This window comes from Spermophilus citellus (genome assembly GCF_964194105.1).
Source record: "Spermophilus citellus genome assembly, chromosome: 8".
Lineage (NCBI taxonomy): Eukaryota > Metazoa > Chordata > Mammalia > Rodentia > Sciuridae > Spermophilus > Spermophilus citellus.
Genome location: NC_138189.1, coordinates 76,503,174 through 76,522,549, shown reverse-complemented (window position 1 = coordinate 76,522,549; position 19,376 = coordinate 76,503,174).

Genomic DNA, 19,376 nt, shown 5'->3' with positions numbered 1-19,376 from the left:
GGTTTGTGCTAGCTTCTTGAAACTTGACACAATAAAGTAGTTTCACGTTCTATCTCTATGTTTTGTTTCCTCTTGATGTAGCCCTAAGCAGTGACGGGCGAGAAACACTTTCATGGAAAGTGGTTGCCAAGCTTCCAAAAATTACGAATCTCCAGAAATCTCAGCAAATACTTTTTCACCCAAACTGGATGATACTTTCAGGTAATGATCAGTACACTAAGGCGACTTGGTTCCCAAAATTTCGTTCTTCTATGTTGAAGCATTCGTTTCCAGTAACAGTTTGAATTTTTAGGTTTCACTCTGTTTTCTCCTATATTGATAGATGTATTTGGAACTCTAAATCCAACACGGTTTGTGCTAGCTTCTTGAAACTTGACACAATAAAGTAGTTTCACGTTCTATCTCTATGTTTTGTTTCCTCTTGATGTAGCCCTAAGCAGTGACTGGCGAGAAACACTTTCATGGAAAGGGGTTGCCAAGCTTCCAAAAATTACGAATCTCCAGAAATCTCAGCAAATACTTTTTCACCCAAACTGGATGATACTTTCAGGTAATGATCAGTACACTAAGGCGACTTGGTTCCCCACATTTCGTTCTTCTACGTTGAAGCATTCGTTTCCAGTAACAGTTTGAATTTTTAGGTTTCACTCTGTTTTCTCCTATATTGATAGATGTATTTGGAACTCTAAATCCAACACGGTTTGTGCTAGCTTCTTGAAACTTGACACAATAAAGTAGTTTCATGTTCTATCGCTATGTTTTGTTTCCTGTTGCTGTAGCCCTAAGCAGTGACTGGCGAGAAACACTTTCATGGAAAGGGGTTGCCAAGCTTCCAAAAATTACGAATCTCCAGAAATCTCAGCAAACACTTTTTCACCCAAACTGGATGATACTTTCAGGTAATGATCAGTACACTAAGGCGACTTGGTTCCCCACATTTTGTTCTTCTACGTTGAAGCGTTCGTTTCCAGTAACAGTTTGAATTTTTAGGTTTCACTCTGTTTTCTCCTATATTGATAGATGTATTTGGAACTCTAAATCCAACACGGTTTGTGCTAGCTTCTTGAAACTTGACACAATAAAGTAGTTTCACGTTCTATCTCTATGTTTTGTTTCCTCTTGATGTAGCCCTAAGCAGTGACGGGCGAGAAACACGTTCATGGAAAGTGGTTGCCAAGCTTCCAAAAATTACGAATCTCCAGAAATCTCAGCAAATACTTTTTCACCCAAACTGGATGATACTTTCAGGTAATGATCAGTACACTAAGGCGACTTGGTTCCCAAAATTTCGTTCTTCTATGTTGAAGCATTCGTTTCCAGTAACAGTTTGAATTTTTAGGTTTCACTCTGTTTTCTCCTATATTGATAGATGTATTTGGAACTCTAAATCCAACACGGTTTGTGCTAGCTTCTTGAAACTTGACACAATAAAGTAGTTTCACGTTCTATCTCTATGTTTTGTTTCCTCTTGATGTAGCCCTAAGCAGTGACTGGCGAGAAACACTTTCATGGAAAGGGGTTGCCAAGCTTCCAAAAATTACGAATCTCCAGAAATCTCAGCAAATACTTTTTCACCCAAACTGGATGATACTTTCAGGTAATGATCAGTACACTAAGGCGACTTGGTTCCCCACATTTCGTTCTTCTACGTTGAAGCATTCGTTTCCAGTAACAGTTTGAATTTTTAGGTTTCACTCTGTTTTCTCCTATATTGATAGATGTATTTGGAACTCTAAATCCAACACGGTTTGTGCTAGCTTCTTGAAACTTGACACAATAAAGTAGTTTCATGTTCTATCGCTATGTTTTGTTTCCTGTTGCTGTAGCCCTAAGCAGTGACTGGCGAGAAACACTTTCATGGAAAGGGGTTGCCAAGCTTCCAAAAATTACGAATCTCCAGAAATCTCAGCAAATACTTTTTCACCCAAACTGGATGATACTTTCAGGTAATGATCAGTACACTAAGGCGACTTGGTTCCCCACATTTCGTTCTGCTACGTTGAAGCGTTCATTTCCAGTAACAGTTTGAATTTTTAGGTTTCACTCTGTTTTCTCCTATATTGATAGATGTATTTGGAACTCTAAATCCAACACGGTTTGTGCTAGCTTCTTGAAACTTGACACAAAAGTAGTTTCACGTTCTATCTCTATGTTTTGTTTCCTCTTGATGTAGCCCTAAGCAGTGACAGGTGAGAAACACTTTCATGGAAAGGGGTTGCCAAGCTTCCAAAAATTACGAATCTCCAGAAATCTCAGCAAATACTTTTTCACCCAAACTGGATGATACTTTCAGGTAATGATCAGTACACTAAGGCGACTTGGTTCCCCACATTTCGTTCTGCTACGTTGAAGCGTTCGTTTCCAGTAACAGTTTGAATTTTTAGGTTTCACTGTGTTTTCTCCTATATTGATAGATGTATTTGGAACTCTAAATCCAACACGGTTTGTGCTAGCTTCTTGAAACTTGACACAATAAAGTAGTTTCATGTTCTATCTCTATGTTTTGTTTCCTCGTGATGTAGCCCTAAGCAGTGACTGGCGAGAAACACTTTCATGGAAAGGGGTTGCCAAGCTTCCAAAAATTACGAATCTCCAGAAATCTCAGCAAATACTTTTTCACCCAAACTGGATGATACTTTCAGGTAATGATCAGTACACTAAGGCGACTTGGTTCCCCACATTTTGTTCTTCTACGTTGATGCGTTCGTTTCCAGTAACAGTTTGAATTTTTAGGTTTCACTCTGTTTTCTCCTATATTGATAGATGTATTTGGAACTCTAAATCCAACACGGTTTGTGCTAGCTTCTTGAAACTTGACACAATAAAGTAGTTTCACGTTCTATCTCTATGTTTTGTTTCCTCTTGATGTAGCCCTAAGCAGTGATGGGCGAGAAACACTTTCATGGAAAGTGGTTGCCAAGCTTCCAAAAATTACGAATCTCCAGAAATCTCAGCAAATACTTTTTCACCCAAACTGGATGATACTTTCAGGTAATGATCAGTACACTAAGGCGACTTGGTTCCCAAAATTTCGTTCTTCTATGTTGAAGCATTCGTTTCCAGTAACAGTTTGAATTTTTAGGTTTCACTCTGTTTTCTCCTATATTGATAGATGTATTTGGAACTCTAAATCCAACACGGTTTGTGCTAGCTTCTTGAAACTTGACACAATAAAGTAGTTTCACGTTCTATCTCTATGTTTTGTTTCCTCTTGATGTAGCCCTAAGCAGTGACTGGCGAGAAACACTTTCATGGAAAGGGGTTGCCAAGCTTCCAAAAATTACGAATCTCCAGAAATCTCAGCAAATACTTTTTCACCCAAACTGGATGATACTTTCAGGTAATGATCAGTACACTAAGGCGACTTGGTTCCCCACATTTCGTTCTTCTACGTTGAAGCATTCGTTTCCAGTAACAGTTTGAATTTTTAGGTTTCACTCTGTTTTCTCCTATATTGATAGATGTATTTGGAACTCTAAATCCAACACGGTTTGTGCTAGCTTCTTGAAACTTGACACAATAAAGTAGTTTCACGTTCTATCGCTATGTTTTGTTTCCTGTTGCTGTAGCCCTAAGCAGTGACTGGCGAGAAACACTTTCATGGAAAGGGGTTGCCAAGCTTCCAAAAATTACGAATCTCCAGAAATCTCAGCAAATACTTTTTCACCCAAACTGGATGATACTTTCAGGTAATGATCAGTACACTAAGGCGACTTGGTTCCCCACATTTCGTTCTGCTACGTTGAAGCGTTCGTTTCCAGTAACAGTTTGAATTTTTAGGTTTCACTCTGTTTTCTCCTATATTGATAGATGTATTTGGAACTCTAAATCCAACACGGTTTGTGCTAGCTTCTTGAAACTTGACACAATAAAGTAGTTTCATGTTCTATCGCTATGTTTTGTTTCAAGTTGCTGTAGCCCTAAGCAGTGACTGGCGAGAAACACTTTCATGGAAAGGGGTTGCCAAGCTTCCAAAAATTACGAATCTCCAGAAATCTCAGCAAATACTTTTTCACCCAAACTGGATGATACTTTCAGGTAATGATCAGTACACTAAGGCGACTTGGTTCCCCACATTTCGTTCTGCTACGTTGAAGCGTTCGTTTCCAGTAACAGTTTGAATTTTTAGGTTTCACTCTGTTTTCTCCTATATTGATAGATGTATTTGGAACTCTAAATCCAACACGGTTTGTGCTAGCTTCTTGAAACTTGACACAAAAGTAGTTTCACGTTCTATCTCTATGTTTTGTTTCCTCTTGATGTAGCCCTAAGCAGTGACAGGTGAGAAACACTTTCATGGAAAGGGGTTGCCAAGCTTCCAAAAATTACGAATCTCCAGAAATCTCAGCAAATACTTTTTCACCCAAACTGGATGATACTTTCAGGTAATGATCAGTACACTAAGGCGACTTGGTTCCCCACATTTCGTTCTGCTACGTTGAAGCGTTCATTTCCAGTAACAGTTTGAATTTTTAGGTTTCACTGTGTTTTCTCCTATATTGATAGATGTATTTGGAACTCTAAATCCAACACGGTTTGTGCTAGCTTCTTGAAACTTGACACAATAAAGTAGTTTCATGTTCTATCTCTATGTTTTGTTTCCTCGTGATGTAGCCCTAAGCAGTGACTGGCGAGAAACACTTTCATGGAAAGGGGTTGCCAAGCTTCCAAAAATTACGAATCTCCAGAAATCTCAGCAAATACTTTTTCACCCAAACTGGATGATACTTTCAGGTAATGATCAGTACACTAAGGCGACTTGGTTCCCCACATTTTGTTCTTCTACGTTGATGCGTTCGTTTCCAGTAACAGTTTGAATTTTTAGGTTTCACTCTGTTTTCTCCTATATTGATAGATGTATTTGGAACTCTAAATCCAACACGGTTTGTGCTATCTTCTTGAAACTTGACACAATAAAGTAGTTTCACGTTCTATCTCTATGTTTTGTTTCCTCTTGATGTAGCCCTAAGCAGTGATGGGCGAGAAACACTTTCATGGAAAGTGGTTGCCAAGCTTCCAAAAATTACGAATCTCCAGAAATCTCAGCAAATACTTTTTCACCCAAACTGGATGATACTTTCAGGTAATGATCAGTACACTAAGGCGACTTGGTTCCCAAAATTTCGTTCTTCTATGTTGAAGCATTCGTTTCCAGTAACAGTTTGAATTTTTAGGTTTCACTCTGTTTTCTCCTATATTGATAGATGTATTTGGAACTCTAAATCCAACACGGTTTGTGCTAGCTTCTTGAAACTTGACACAATAAAGTAGTTTCACGTTCTATCTCTATGTTTTGTTTCCTCTTGATGTAGCCCTAAGCAGTGACTGGCGAGAAACACTTTCATGGAAAGGGGTTGCCAAGCTTCCAAAAATTACGAATCTCCAGAAATCTCAGCAAATACTTTTTCACCCAAACTGGATGATACTTTCAGGTAATGATCAGTACACTAAGGCGACTTGGTTCCCCACATTTCGTTCTTCTACGTTGAAGCATTCGTTTCCAGTAACAGTTTGAATTTTTAGGTTTCACTCTGTTTTCTCCTATATTGATAGATGTATTTGGAACTCTAAATCCAACACGGTTTGTGCTAGCTTCTTGAAACTTGACACAATAAAGTAGTTTCACGTTCTATCGCTATGTTTTGTTTCCTGTTGCTGTAGCCCTAAGCAGTGACTGGCGAGAAACACTTTCATGGAAAGGGGTTGCCAAGCTTCCAAAATTACGAATCTCCAGAAATCTCAGCAAATACTTTTTCACCCAAACTGGATGATACTTTCAGGTAATGATCAGTACACTAAGGCGACTTGGTTCCCCACATTTCGTTCTGCTACGTTGAAGCGTTCGTTTCCAGTAACAGTTTGAATTTTTAGGTTTCACTCTGTTTTCTCCTATATTGATAGATGTATTTGGAACTCTAAATCCAACACGGTTTGTGCTAGCTTCTTGAAACTTGACACAATAAAGTAGTTTCATGTTCTATCTCTATGTTTTGTTTCCTCTTGATGTAGCCCTAAGCAGTGACAGGCAAGAAACACTTTCATGGAAAGGGGTTGCCAAGCTTCCAAAAATTACGAATCTCCAGAAATCTCAGCAAATACTTTTTCACCCAAACTGGATGATACTTTCAGGTAATGATCAGTACACTAAGGCGACTTGGTTCCCCACATTTCGTTCTGCTACGTTGAAGCGTTCGTTTCCAGTAACAGTTTGAATTTTTAGGTTTCACTCTGTTTTCTCCTATATTGATAGATGTATTTGGAACTCTAAATCCAACACGGTTTGTGCTAGCTTCTTGAAACTTGACACAATAAAGTAGTTTCATGTTCTATCTCTATGTTTTGTTTCCTCTTGATGTAGCCCTAAGCAGTGACTGGCGAGAAACACTTTCATGGAAAGGGGTTGCCAAGCTTCCAAAAATTACGAATCTCCAGAAATCTCAGCAAATACTTTTTCACCCAAACTGGATGATACTTTCAGGTAATGATCAGTACACTAAGGCGACTTGGTTTCCCAAATTTTGTTCTTCTATGTTGAAGCGTTCGTTTCCAGTAACAGTTTGAATTTTTAGATTTCACTCTGTTTACTCCTATATTGATAGATGTATTTGGAACTCTAAATCCAACACGGTTTGTGCTAGCTTCTTGAAACTTGACACAATGAATTAGTTTCACGTTCTATCTCTATGTTTTGTTTCCTCTTGATGTAGCCCTAAGCAGTGACTGGCGAGAAACACTTACATGGAAAGGGGTTGCCAAGCTTCCAAAAATTACGAATCTCCAGAAATCTCAGCAAATATTTTTTCACCCAAACTGGATGATACTTTCAGGTAATGATCAGTACACTAAGGCGACTTGGTTCCCCAAATTTAGTTCTTCTATGTTGAAGCATTCGTTTCCAGTACCAGTTTGAATTTTTAGGTTTCACTCTGTTTACTCCTATATTGATAGATGTATTTGGAACTCTAAATCCAACACGGTTTGTGCTAGCTTCTTGAAACTTGACAAAATAAATTAGTTTCACGTTCTATCTCTATGTTTTGTTTCCTCTTGATGTAGCCCTATGCAGTGACTGGCGAGAAACAATTTCATGGAAAGGGGTTGCCAAGCTTCCAAAAATTACGAATCTCCAGAAATCTCAGCAAATACTTTTTCACCCAAACTGGATGATACTTTCAGGTAATGATCAGTACACTAAGCCCACTTGCTTCACCAAATTTCGTTCTTCTACGTTGAAGCGTTCGTTTCCAGTAACAGTTTGAATTTTTAGGTTTCACTCTGTTTACTCCTATATTGATAGATGTATTTGGAACTCTAAATCCAACACGGTTTGTGCTAGCTTCTTGAAACTTGACACAGTAGAGTAGTTTCACGTTCTATCTCTATGTTTTGTTTCCTCTTGATGTAGCCCTGAGCAGTGACTGGCGAGAAACACTTTTATGGAAAGGGGTTGCCAAGCTTCCAAAAATTACGAATCTCCAGAAATCTCAGCAAATACTTTTTCACCCAAACTGGATGATACTTTCAGGTAATGATCAGTACACTAAGGCGACTTGGTTCCCAAAATTTCGTTCTTCTATGTTGAAGCATTCGTTTACAGTAACAGTTTGAATTTTTAGGTTTCACTCTGTTTACTCCTATATTGATAGATGTATTTGGAACTCTAAATCCAACACGGTTTGTGCTAGCTTCTTGAAACTTGACACAGTACAGTAGTTTCACATTCTATCTCCATGTTTTGTTTCCTCTTGCTGTAGCCTAAGCAGTGACTGGCGAGAAACACTTTCATGGAAAGGGGTTGCCAAGCTTCCAAAAATTACGAATCTCCAGAAATCTCAGCAAATATTTTTTCACCCAAACTGGATGATACTTTCAGGTAATGATCAGTACACTAAGCCCACTTGCTTCACCAAATTTCGTTCTTCTACGTTGAAGCGTTCGTTTCCAGTAACAGTTTGAATTTTTAGGTTTCACTCTGTTTTCTCCTATATTGATAGATGTATTTGGAACTCTAAATCCAACACGGTTTGTGCTAGCTTCTTGAAACTTGACACAATAAAGTAGTTTCACGTTCTATCTCTATGTTTTGTTTCCTCTTGATGTAGCCCTAAGCAGTGACTGGCGAGAAACACTTTCATGGAAAGGGGTTGCCAAGCTTCCAAAAATTACGAATCTCCAGTAGTCTCAGCAAATACTTTTTCACCCAAACTGGATGATACTTTCAGGTAATGATCAGTACACTAAGGCGACTTGGTTTCCCAAATTTTGTTCTTCTATGTTGAAGCGTTCGTTTCCAGTAACAGTTTGAATTTTTAGATTTCACTCTGTTTACTCCTATATTGATAGATGTATTTGGAACTCTAAATCCAACACGGTTTGTGCTAGCTTCTTGAAACTTGACACAATAAAGTAGTTTCACGTTCTATCTCTATGTTTTGTTTCCTCTTGATGTAGCCCTAAGCAGTGCCTGGCGAGAAACACTTTCATGGAAAGGGGTTGCCAAGCTTCCAAAAATTACGAACCTCCAGAAATCTCAGCAAATACTTTTTCACCCAAACTGGATGATACTTTCAGGTAAAGATCAGTACACTAAGCCCACTTGCTTCACCAAATTTCGTTCTTCTACGTTGAAGCGTTCGTTTCCAGTAAGTTTGAATTTTTAGGTTTCACTCTGTTTTCTCCTATATTGATAGATGTATTTGGAACTCTAAATCCAACACGGTTTGTGCTAGCTTCTTGAAACTTGACACAATAAAGTAGTTTCACGTTCTATCTCTATGTTTTGTTTCCTCTTGATGTAGCCCTAAGCAGTGACTGGCGAGAAACACTTTCATGGAAAGGGGTTGCCAAGCTTCCAAAAATTACGAATCTCCAGAAATCTCAGCAAATACTTTTTCACCCAAACTGGATGATACTTTCAGGTAATGATCAGTACACTAAGGCGACTTGGTTCCCCACATTTCGTTCTTCTACGTTGAAGCATTCGTTTCCAGTAACAGTTTGAATTTTTAGGTTTCACTCTGTTTTCTCCTATATTGATAGATGTATTTGGAACTCTAAATCCAACACGGTTTGTGCTAGCTTCTTGAAACTTGACACAATAAAGTAGTTTCACGTTCTATCGCTATGTTTTGTTTCCTGTTGCTGTAGCCCTAAGCAGTGACTGGCGAGAAACACTTTCATGGAAAGGGGTTGCCAAGCTTCCAAAAATTACGAATCTCCAGAAATCTCAGCAAATACTTTTTCACCCAAACTGGATGATACTTTCAGGTAATGATCAGTACACTAAGGCGACTTGGTTCCCCACATTTCGTTCTGCTACGTTGAAGCGTTCGTTTCCAGTAACAGTTTGAATTTTTAGGTTTCACTCTGTTTTCTCCTATATTGATAGATGTATTTGGAACTCTAAATCCAACACGGTTTGTGCTAGCTTCTTGAAACTTGACACAATAAAGTAGTTTCATGTTCTATCTCTATGTTTTGTTTCCTCTTGATGTAGCCCTAAGCAGTGACAGGCAAGAAACACTTTCATGGAAAGGGGTTGCCAAGCTTCCAAAAATTACGAATCTCCAGAAATCTCAGCAAATACTTTTTCACCCAAACTGGATGATAATTTCAGGTAATGATCAGTACACTAAGGCGACTTGGTTCCCCACATTTCGTTCTGCTACGTTGAAGCGTTCGTTTCCAGTAACAGTTTGAATTTTTAGGTTTCACTCTGTTTTCTCCTATATTGATAGATGTATTTGGAACTCTAAATCCAACACGGTTTGTGCTAGCTTCTTGAAACTTGACACAATAAAGTAGTTTCATGTTCTATCTCTATGTTTTGTTTCCTCTTGATGTAGCCCTAAGCAGTGACTGGCGAGAAACACTTTCATGGAAAGGGGTTGCCAAGCTTCCAAAAATTACGAATCTCCAGAAATCTCAGCAAATACTTTTTCACCCAAACTGGATGATACTTTCAGGTAATGATCAGTACACTAAGGCGACTTGGTTTCCCAAATTTTGTTCTTCTATGTTAAAGCGTTCGTTTCCAGTAACAGTTTGAATTTTTAGATTTCACTCTGTTTACTCCTATATTGATAGATGTATTTGGAACTCTAAATCCAACACGGTTTGTGCTAGCTTCTTGAAACTTGACACAATGAATTAGTTTCACGTTCTATCTCTATGTTTTGTTTCCTCTTGATGTAGCCCTAAGCAGTGACTGGCGAGAAACACTTACATGGAAAGGGGTTGCCAAGCTTCCAAAAATTACGAATCTCCAGAAATCTCAGCAAATATTTTTTCACCCAAACTGGATGATACTTTCAGGTAATGATCAGTACACTAAGGCGACTTGGTTCCCCAAATTTAGTTCTTCTATGTTGAAGCATTCGTTTCCAGTACCAGTTTGAATTTTTAGGTTTCACTCTGTTTACTCCTATATTGATAGATGTATTTGGAACTCTAAATCCAACACGGTTTGTGCTAGCTTCTTGAAACTTGACAAAATAAATTAGTTTCACGTTCTATCTCTATGTTTTGTTTCCTCTTGATGTAGCCCTATGCAGTGACTGGCGAGAAACAATTTCATGGAAAGGGGTTGCCAAGCTTCCAAAAATTACGAATCTCCAGAAATCTCAGCAAATACTTTTTCACCCAAACTGGATGATACTTTCAGGTAATGATCAGTACACTAAGCCCACTTGCTTCACCAAATTACGTTCTTCTACGTTGAAGCGTTCGTTTCCAGTAACAGTTTGAATTTTTAGGTTTCACTCTGTTTACTCCTATATTGATAGATGTATTTGGAACTCTAAATCCAACACGGTTTGTGCTAGCTTCTTGAAACTTGACACAGTTGAGTAGTTTCACGTTCTATCTCTATGTTTTGTTTCCTCTTGATGTAGCCCTGAGCAGTGACTGGCGAGAAACACTTTCATGGAAAGGGGTTGCCAAGCTTCCAAAAATTACGAATCTCCAGAAATCTCAGCAAATACTTTTTCACCCAAACTGGATGATACTTTCAGGTAATGATCAGTACACTAAGGCGACTTGGTTCCCAAAATTTCGTTCTTCTATGTTGAAGCATTCGTTTACAGTAACAGTTTGAATTTTTAGGTTTCACTCTGTTTACTCCTATATTGATAGATGTATTTGGAACTCTAAATCCAACACGGTTTGTGCTAGCTTCTTGAAACTTGACACAGTACAGTAGTTTCACATTCTATCTCCATGTTTTGTTTCCTCTTGCTGTAGCCTAAGCAGTGACTGGCGAGAAACACTTTCATGGAAAGGGGTTGCCAAGCTTCCAAAAATTACGAATCTCCAGAAATCTCAGCAAATATTTTTTCACCCAAACTGGATGATACTTTCAGGTAATGATCAGTACACTAAGGCGACTTGGTTCCCCACATTTCGTTCTTCTACGTTGAAGCGTTCGTTTCCAGTAACAGTTTGAATTTTTAGGTTTCACTCTGTTTTCTCCTATATTGATAGATGTATTTGGAACTCTAAATCCAACACGGTTTGTGCTAGCTTCTTGAAACTTGACACAATAAAGTAGTTTCACGTTCTATCTCTATGTTTTGTTTCCTCTTGATGTAGCCCTAAGCAGTGACTGGCGAGAAACACTTTCATGGAAAGGGGTTGCCAAGCTTCCAAAAATTACGAATCTCCAGTAATCTCAGCAAATACTTTTTCACCCAAACTGGATGATACTTTCAGGTAATGATCAGTACACTAAGGCGACTTGGTTTCCCAAATTTTGTTCTTCTATGTTGAAGCGTTCGTTTCCAGTAACAGTTTGAATTTTTAGATTTCACTCTGTTTACTCCTATATTGATAGATGTATTTGGAACTCTAAATCCAACACGGTTTGTGCTAGCTTCTTGAAACTTGACACAATAAAGTAGTTTCACGTTCTATCTCTATGTTTTGTTTCCTCTTGATGTAGCCCTAAGCAGTGCCTGGCGAGAAACACTTTCATGGAAAGGGGTTGCCAAGCTTCCAAAAATTACGAACCTCCAGAAATCTCAGCAAATACTTTTTTACCCAAACTGGATGATACTTTCAGGTAAAGATCAGTACACTAAGCCCACTTGCTTCACCAAATTTCGTTCTTCTACGTTGAAGCGTTCGTTTCCAGTAAGTTTGAATTTTTAGGTTTCACTCTGTTTACTCCTATATTGATAGATGTATTTGGAACTCTAAATCCAACACGGTTTGTGCTAGCTTCTTGAAACTTGACACAGTACAGTAGTTTCACATTCTATCTCCATGTTTTGTTTCCTCTTGCTGTAGCCTAAGCAGTGACTGGCGAGAAACACTTTCATGGAAAGGGGTTGCCAAGCTTCCAAAAATTACGAATCTCCAGAAATCTCAGCAAATATTTTTTCACCCAAACTGGATGATACTTTCAGGTAATGATCAGTACACTAAGGCGACTTGGTTCCCCACATTTCGTTCTTCTACGTTGAAGCGTTCGTTTCCAGTAACAGTTTGAATTTTTAGGTTTCACTCTGTTTTCTCCTATATTGATAGATGTATTCGGAACTCTAAATCCAACACGGTTTGTGCTAGCTTCTTGAAACTTGACACAATAAAGTAGTTTCAAGTTCTATCTCTATGTTTTTTTTTCCTGTTGATGTAGCCCTAAGCAGTGACTGGCGAGAAACACTTTCATGGAAAGGGGTTGCCAAGCTTCCAAAAATTACGAATCTCCAGAAATCTCAGCAAATATTTTTTCACCCAAACTGGATGATACTTTCAGGTAATGATCAGTACACTAAGGCGACTTGGTTCCCCACATTTCGTTCTTCTACGTTGAAGCGTTCGTTTCCAGTAACAGTTTGAATTTTTAGGTTTCACTCTGTTTTCTCCTATATTGATAGATGTATTTGGAACTCTAAATCCAACACGGTTTGTGCTAGCTTCTTGAAACTTGACACAATAAATTAGTTTCACGTTCTATCTCTATGTTTTGTTTCCTCTTGATGTAGCCCTAAGCAGTGACTGGCGAGAAACACTTTCATGGAAAGGGGTTGCCAAGCTTCCAAAAATTACGAATCTCCAGAAATCTCAGCAAACACTTTTTCACCGAAACTGGATGATACTTTCAGGTAATGATCAGTACACTAAGGCGACTTGGTTCCCCACATTTTGTTCTTCTACGTTGAAGCGTTCGTTTCCAGTAACAGTTTGAATTTTTAGGTTTCACTCTGTTTTCTCCTATATTGATAGATGTATTTGGAACTCTAAATCCAACACGGTTTGTGCTAGCTTCTTGAAACTTGACACAATAAAGTAGTTTCACGTTCTATCTCTATGTTTTGTTTCCCCTTGATGTAGCCCTAAGCAGTGACGGGCGAGAAACACTTTCATGGAAAGGTGTTGCCAAGCTTCCAAAAATTACGAATCTCCAGAAATCTCAGCAAATACTTTTTCACCCAAACTGGATGATACTTTCAGGTAATGATCAGTACACTAAGGCGACTTGGTTCCCAAAATTTCGTTCTTCTATGTTGAAGCATTCGTTTCCAGTAACAGTTTGAATTTTTAGGTTTCACTCTGTTTTCTCCTATATTGATAGATGTATTTGGAACTCTAAATCCAACACGGTTTGTGCTAGCTTCTTGAAACTTGACACAGTACAGTAGTTTTACATTCTATCTCCATGTTTTGTTTCCTCTTGCTGTAGCCTAAGCAGTGACTGGCGAGAAACACTTTCATGGAAAGGGGTTGCCAAGCTTCCAAAAATTACGAATCTCCAGAAATCTCAGCAAATATTTTTTCACCCAAACTGGATGATACTTTCAGGTAATGATCAGTACACTAAGGCGACTTGGTTCCCCACATTTCGTTCTTCTACGTTGAAGCGTTCGTTTCCAGTAACAGTTTGAATTTTTAGGTTTCACTCTGTTTTCTCCTATATTGATAGATGTATTTGGAACTCTAAATCCAACACGGTTTGTGCTAGCTTCTTGAAACTTGACACAATAAAGTAGTTTCACGTTCTATCTCTATGTTTTGTTTCCTCTTGATGTAGCCCTAAGCAGTGACTGGCGAGAAACACTTTCATTGAAAGGGGTTGCCAAGCTTCCAAAAATTACGAATCTCCAGTAGTCTCAGCAAATACTTTTTCACCCAAACTGGATGATACTTTCAGGTAATGATCAGTACACTAAGGCGACTTGGTTTCCCAAATTTTGTTCTTCTATGTTGAAGCGTTCGTTTCCAGTAACAGTGTGAATTTTTAGGTTTCACTCTGTTTTCTCCTATATTGATAGATGTATTTGGAACTCTAAATCCAACACGGTTTGTGCTAGCTTCTTAAAACTTGACACAATAAAGTAGTTTCACGTTCTATCTCTATGTTTTGTTTCCTCTTGATGTAGCCCTAAGCAGTGCCTGGCGAGAAACACTTTCATGGAAAGGGGTTGCCAAGCTCCCAAAAATTACGAACCTCCAGAAATCTCAGCAAATACTTTTTCACCCAAACTGGATGATACTTTCAGGTAAAGATCAGTACACTAAGCCCACTTGCTTCACCAAATTTCGTTCTTCTACGTTGAAGCGTTCGTTTCCAGTAAGTTTGAATTTTTAGGTTTCACTCTGTTTTCTCCTATATTGATAGATGTATTTGGAACTCTAAATCCAACACGGTTTGTGCTAGCTTCTTGAAACTTGACACAATAAAGTAGTTTCACGTTCTATCTCTATGTTTTGTTTCCTCTTGATGTAGCCCTAAGCAGTGACTGGCGAGAAACACTTTCATGGAAAGGGGTTGCCAAGCTTCCAAAAATTACGAATCTCCAGAAATCTCAGCAAATACTTTTTCACCCAAACTGGATGATACTTTCAGGTAATGATCAGTACACTAAGGCGACTTGGTTCCCCACATTTCGTTCTTCTACGTTGAAGCATTCGTTTACAGTAACAGTTTGAATTTTTAGGTTTCACTCTGTTTTCTCCTATATTGATAGATGTATTTGGAACTCTAAATCCAACACGGTTTGTGCTAGCTTCTTGAAACTTGACACAATAAAGTAGTTTCACGTTCTATCGCTATGTTTTGTTTCCTGTTGCTGTAGCCCTAAGCAGTGACTGGCGAGAAACACTTTCATGGAAAGGGGTTGCCAAGCTTCCAAAAATTACGAATCTCCAGAAATCTCAGCAAATACTTTTTCACCCAAACTGGATGATACTTTCAGGTAATGATCAGTATACTAAGGCGACTTGGTTCCCCACATTTCGTTCTGCTACGTTGAAGCGTTCGTTTCCAGTAACAGTTTGAATTTTTAGGTTTCACTCTGTTTTCTCCTATATTGATAGATGTATTTGGAACTCTAAATCCAACACGGTTTGTGCTAGCTTCTTGAAACTTGACACAATAAAGTAGTTTCATGTTCTATCTCTATGTTTTGTTTCCTCTTGATGTAGCCCTAAGCAGTGACAGGCAAGAAACACTTTCATGGAAAGGGGTTGCCAAGCTTCCAAAAATTACGAATCTCCAGAAATCTCAGCAAATACTTTTTCACCCAAACTGGATGATACTTTCAGGTAATGATCAGTACACTAAGGCGACTGGGTTCCCCACATTTCGTTCTGCTACGTTGAAGCGTTCGTTTCCAGTAACAGTTTGAATTTTTAGGTTTCACTCTGTTTTCTCCTATATTGATAGATGTATTTGGAACTCTAAATCCAACACGGTTTGTGCTAGCTTCTTGAAACTTGACACAATAAAGTAGTTTCATGTTCTATCTCTATGTTTTGTTTCCTCTTGATGTAGCCCTAAGCAGTGACTGGCGAGAAACACTTTCATGGAAAGGGGTTGCCAAGCTTCCAAAAATTACGAATCTCCAGAAATCTCAGCAAATACTTTTTCACCCAAACTGGATGATACTTTCAGGTAATGATCAGTACACTAAGGCGACTTGGTTTCCCAAATTTTGTTCTTCTATGTTAAAGCGTTCGTTTCCAGTAACAGTTTGAATTTTTAGATTTCACTCTGTTTACTCCTATATTGATAGATGTATTTGGAACTCTAAATCCAACACGGTTTGTGCTAGCTTCTTGAAACTTGACACAATGAATTAGTTTCACGTTCTATCTCTATGTTTTGTTTCCTCTTGATGTAGCCCTAAGCAGTGACTGGCGAGAAACACTTACATGGAAAGGGGTTGCCAAGCTTCCAAAAATTACGAATCTCCAGAAATCTCAGCAAATATTTTTTCACCCAAACTGGATGATACTTTCAGGTAATGATCAGTACACTAAGGCGACTTGGTTCCCCAAATTTATTTCTTCTATGTTGAAGCATTCGTTTCCAGTACCAGTTTGAATTTTTAGGTTTCACTCTGTTTACTCCTATATTGATAGATGTATTTGGAACTCTAAATCCAACACGGTTTGTGCTAGCTTCTTGAAACTTGACAAAATAAATTAGTTTCACGTTCTATCTCTATGTTTTGTTTCCTCTTGATGTAGCCCTATGCAGTGACTGGCGAGAAACAATTTCATGGAAAGGGGTTGCCAAGCTTCCAAAAATTACGAATCTCCAGAAATCTCAGCAAATACTTTTTCACCCAAACTGGATGATACTTTCAGGTAATGATCAGTACACTAAGCCCACTTGCTTCACCAAATTTCGTTCTTCTACGTTGAAGCGTTCGTTTCCAGTAACAGTTTGAATTTTTAGGTTTCACTCTGTTTACTCCTATATTGATAGATGTATTTGGAACTCTAAATCCAACACGGTTTGTGCTAGCTTCTTGAAACTTGACACAGTAGAGTAGTTTCACGTTCTATCTCTATGTTTTGTTTCCTCTTGATGTAGCCCTGAGCAGTGACTGGCGAGAAACACTTTCATGGAAAGGGGTTGCCAAGCTTCCAAAAATTACGAATCTCCAGAAATCTCAGCAAATACTTTTTCACCCAAACTGGATGATACTTTCAGGTAATGATCAGTACACTAAGGCGACTTGGTTCCCAAAATTTCGTTCTTCTATGTTGAAGCATTCGTTTACAGTGACAGTTTGAATTTTTAGGTTTCACTCTGTTTACTCCTATATTGATAGATGTATTTGGAACTCTAAATCCAACACGGTTTGTGCTAGCTTCTTGAAACTTGACACAGTACAGTAGTTTCACATTCTATCTCCATGTTTTGTTTCCTCTTGCTGTAGCCTAAGCAGTGACTGGCGAGAAACACTTTCATGGAAAGGGGTTGCCAAGCTTCCAAAAATTACGAATCTCCAGAAATCTCAGCAAATATTTTTTCACCCAAACTGGATGATACTTTCAGGTAATCATCAGTACACTAAGGCGACTTCGTTCCCCACATTTCGTTCTTCTACGTTGAAGCGTTCGTTTCCAGTAACAGTTTGAATTTTTAGGTTTCACTCTGTTTTCTCCTATATTGATAGATGTATTTGGAACTCTAAATCCAACACGGTTTGTGCTAGCTTCTTGAAACTTGACACAATAAAGTAGTTTCACGTTCTATCTCTATGTTTTGTTTCCTCTTGATGTAGCCCTAAGCAGTGACTGGCGAGAAACACTTTCATGGAAAGGGGTTGCCAAGCTTCCAAAAATTACGAATCTCCAGTAATCTCAGCAAATAATTTTTCACCCAAACTGGATGATACTTTCAGGTAATGATCAGTACACTAAGGCGACTTGGTTTCCCAAATTTTGTTCTTCTATGTTGAAGCGTTCGTTTCCAGTAACAGTTTGAATTTTTAGATTTCACTCTGTTTACTCCTATATTGATAGATGTATTTGGAACTCTAAATCCAACACGGTTTGTGCTAGCTTCTTGAAACTTGACACAATAAAGTAGTTTCACGTTCTATCTCTATGTTTTGTTTCCTCTTGATGTAGCCCTAAGCAGTGCCTGGCGAGAAACACTTTCATGGAAAGGGGTTGCCAAGCTTCCAAAAATTACGAACCTCCAGAAATCTCAGCAAATACTTTTTCACCCAAACTGGATGATACTTTCAGGTAAAGATCAGTACACTAAGCCCACTTGCTTCACCAAATTTCGTTCTTCTACGTTGAAGCGTTCGTTTCCAGTAAGTTTGAATTTTTAGGTTTCACTCTGTTTACTCCTATATTGATAGATGTATTTGGAACTCTAAATCCAACACGGTTTGTGCTAGCTTCTTGAAACTTGACACAGTACAGTAGTTTCACATTCTATCTCCATGTTTTGTTTCCTCTTGCTGTAGCCTAAGCAGTGACTGGCGAGAAACACTTTCATGGAAAGGGGTTGCCAAGCTTCCAAAAATTACGAATCTCCAGAAATCTCAGCAAATATTTTTTCACCCAAACTGGATGATACTTTCAGGTAATGATCAGTACACTAAGGCGACTTGGTTCCCCACATTTCGTTCTTCTACGTTGAAGCGTTCGTTTCCAGTAACAGTTTGAATTTTTAGGTTTCACTCTGTTTTCTCCTATATTGATAGATGTATTCGGAACTCTAAATCCAACACGGTTTGTGCTAGCTTCTTGAAACTTGACAGAATAAAGTAGTTTCAAGTTCTATCTCTATGTTTTGTTTCCTGTTGATGTAGCCCTAAGCAGTGACTGGCGAGAAACACTTTCATGGAAAGGGGTTGCCAAGCTTCCAAAAATTACGAATCTCCAGAAATCTCAGCAAATATTTTTTCACCCAAACTGGATGATACTTTCAGGTAATGATCAGTACACTAAGGCGACTTGGTTCCCCACATTTCGTTCTTCTACGTTGAAGCGTTCGTTTCCAGTAACAGTTTGAATTTTTAGGTTTCACTCTGTTTTCTCCTATATTGATAGATGTATTTGGAACTCTAAATCCAACACGGTTTGTGCTAGCTTCTTGAAACTTGACACAATAAATTAGTTTCACGTTCTATCTCTATGTTTTGTTTCCTCTTGATGTAGCCCTAAGCAGTGACTGGCGAGAAACACTTTCATGGAAAGGGGTTGCCAAGCTTCCAAAAATTACGAATCTCCAGAAATCTCAGCAAACACTTTTTCACCCAAACTGGATGATACTTTCAGGTAATGATCAGTACACTAAGGCGACTTGGTTCCCCACATTTTGTTCTTCTACGTTGAAGCGTTCGTTTCCAGTAACAGTTTGAATTTTTAGGTTTCACTCTGTTTTCTCCTATATTGATAGATGTATTTGGAACTCTAAATCCAACACGGTTTGTGCTAGCTTCTTGAAACTTGACACAATAAAGTAGTTTCACGTTCTATCTCTATGTTTTGTTTCCCCTTGATGTAGCCCTAAGCAGTGACGGGCGAGAAACACTTTCATGGAAAGTGGTTGCCAAGCTTCCAAAAATTACGAATCTCCAGAAATCTCAGCAAATACTTTTTCACCCAAACTGGATGATACTTTC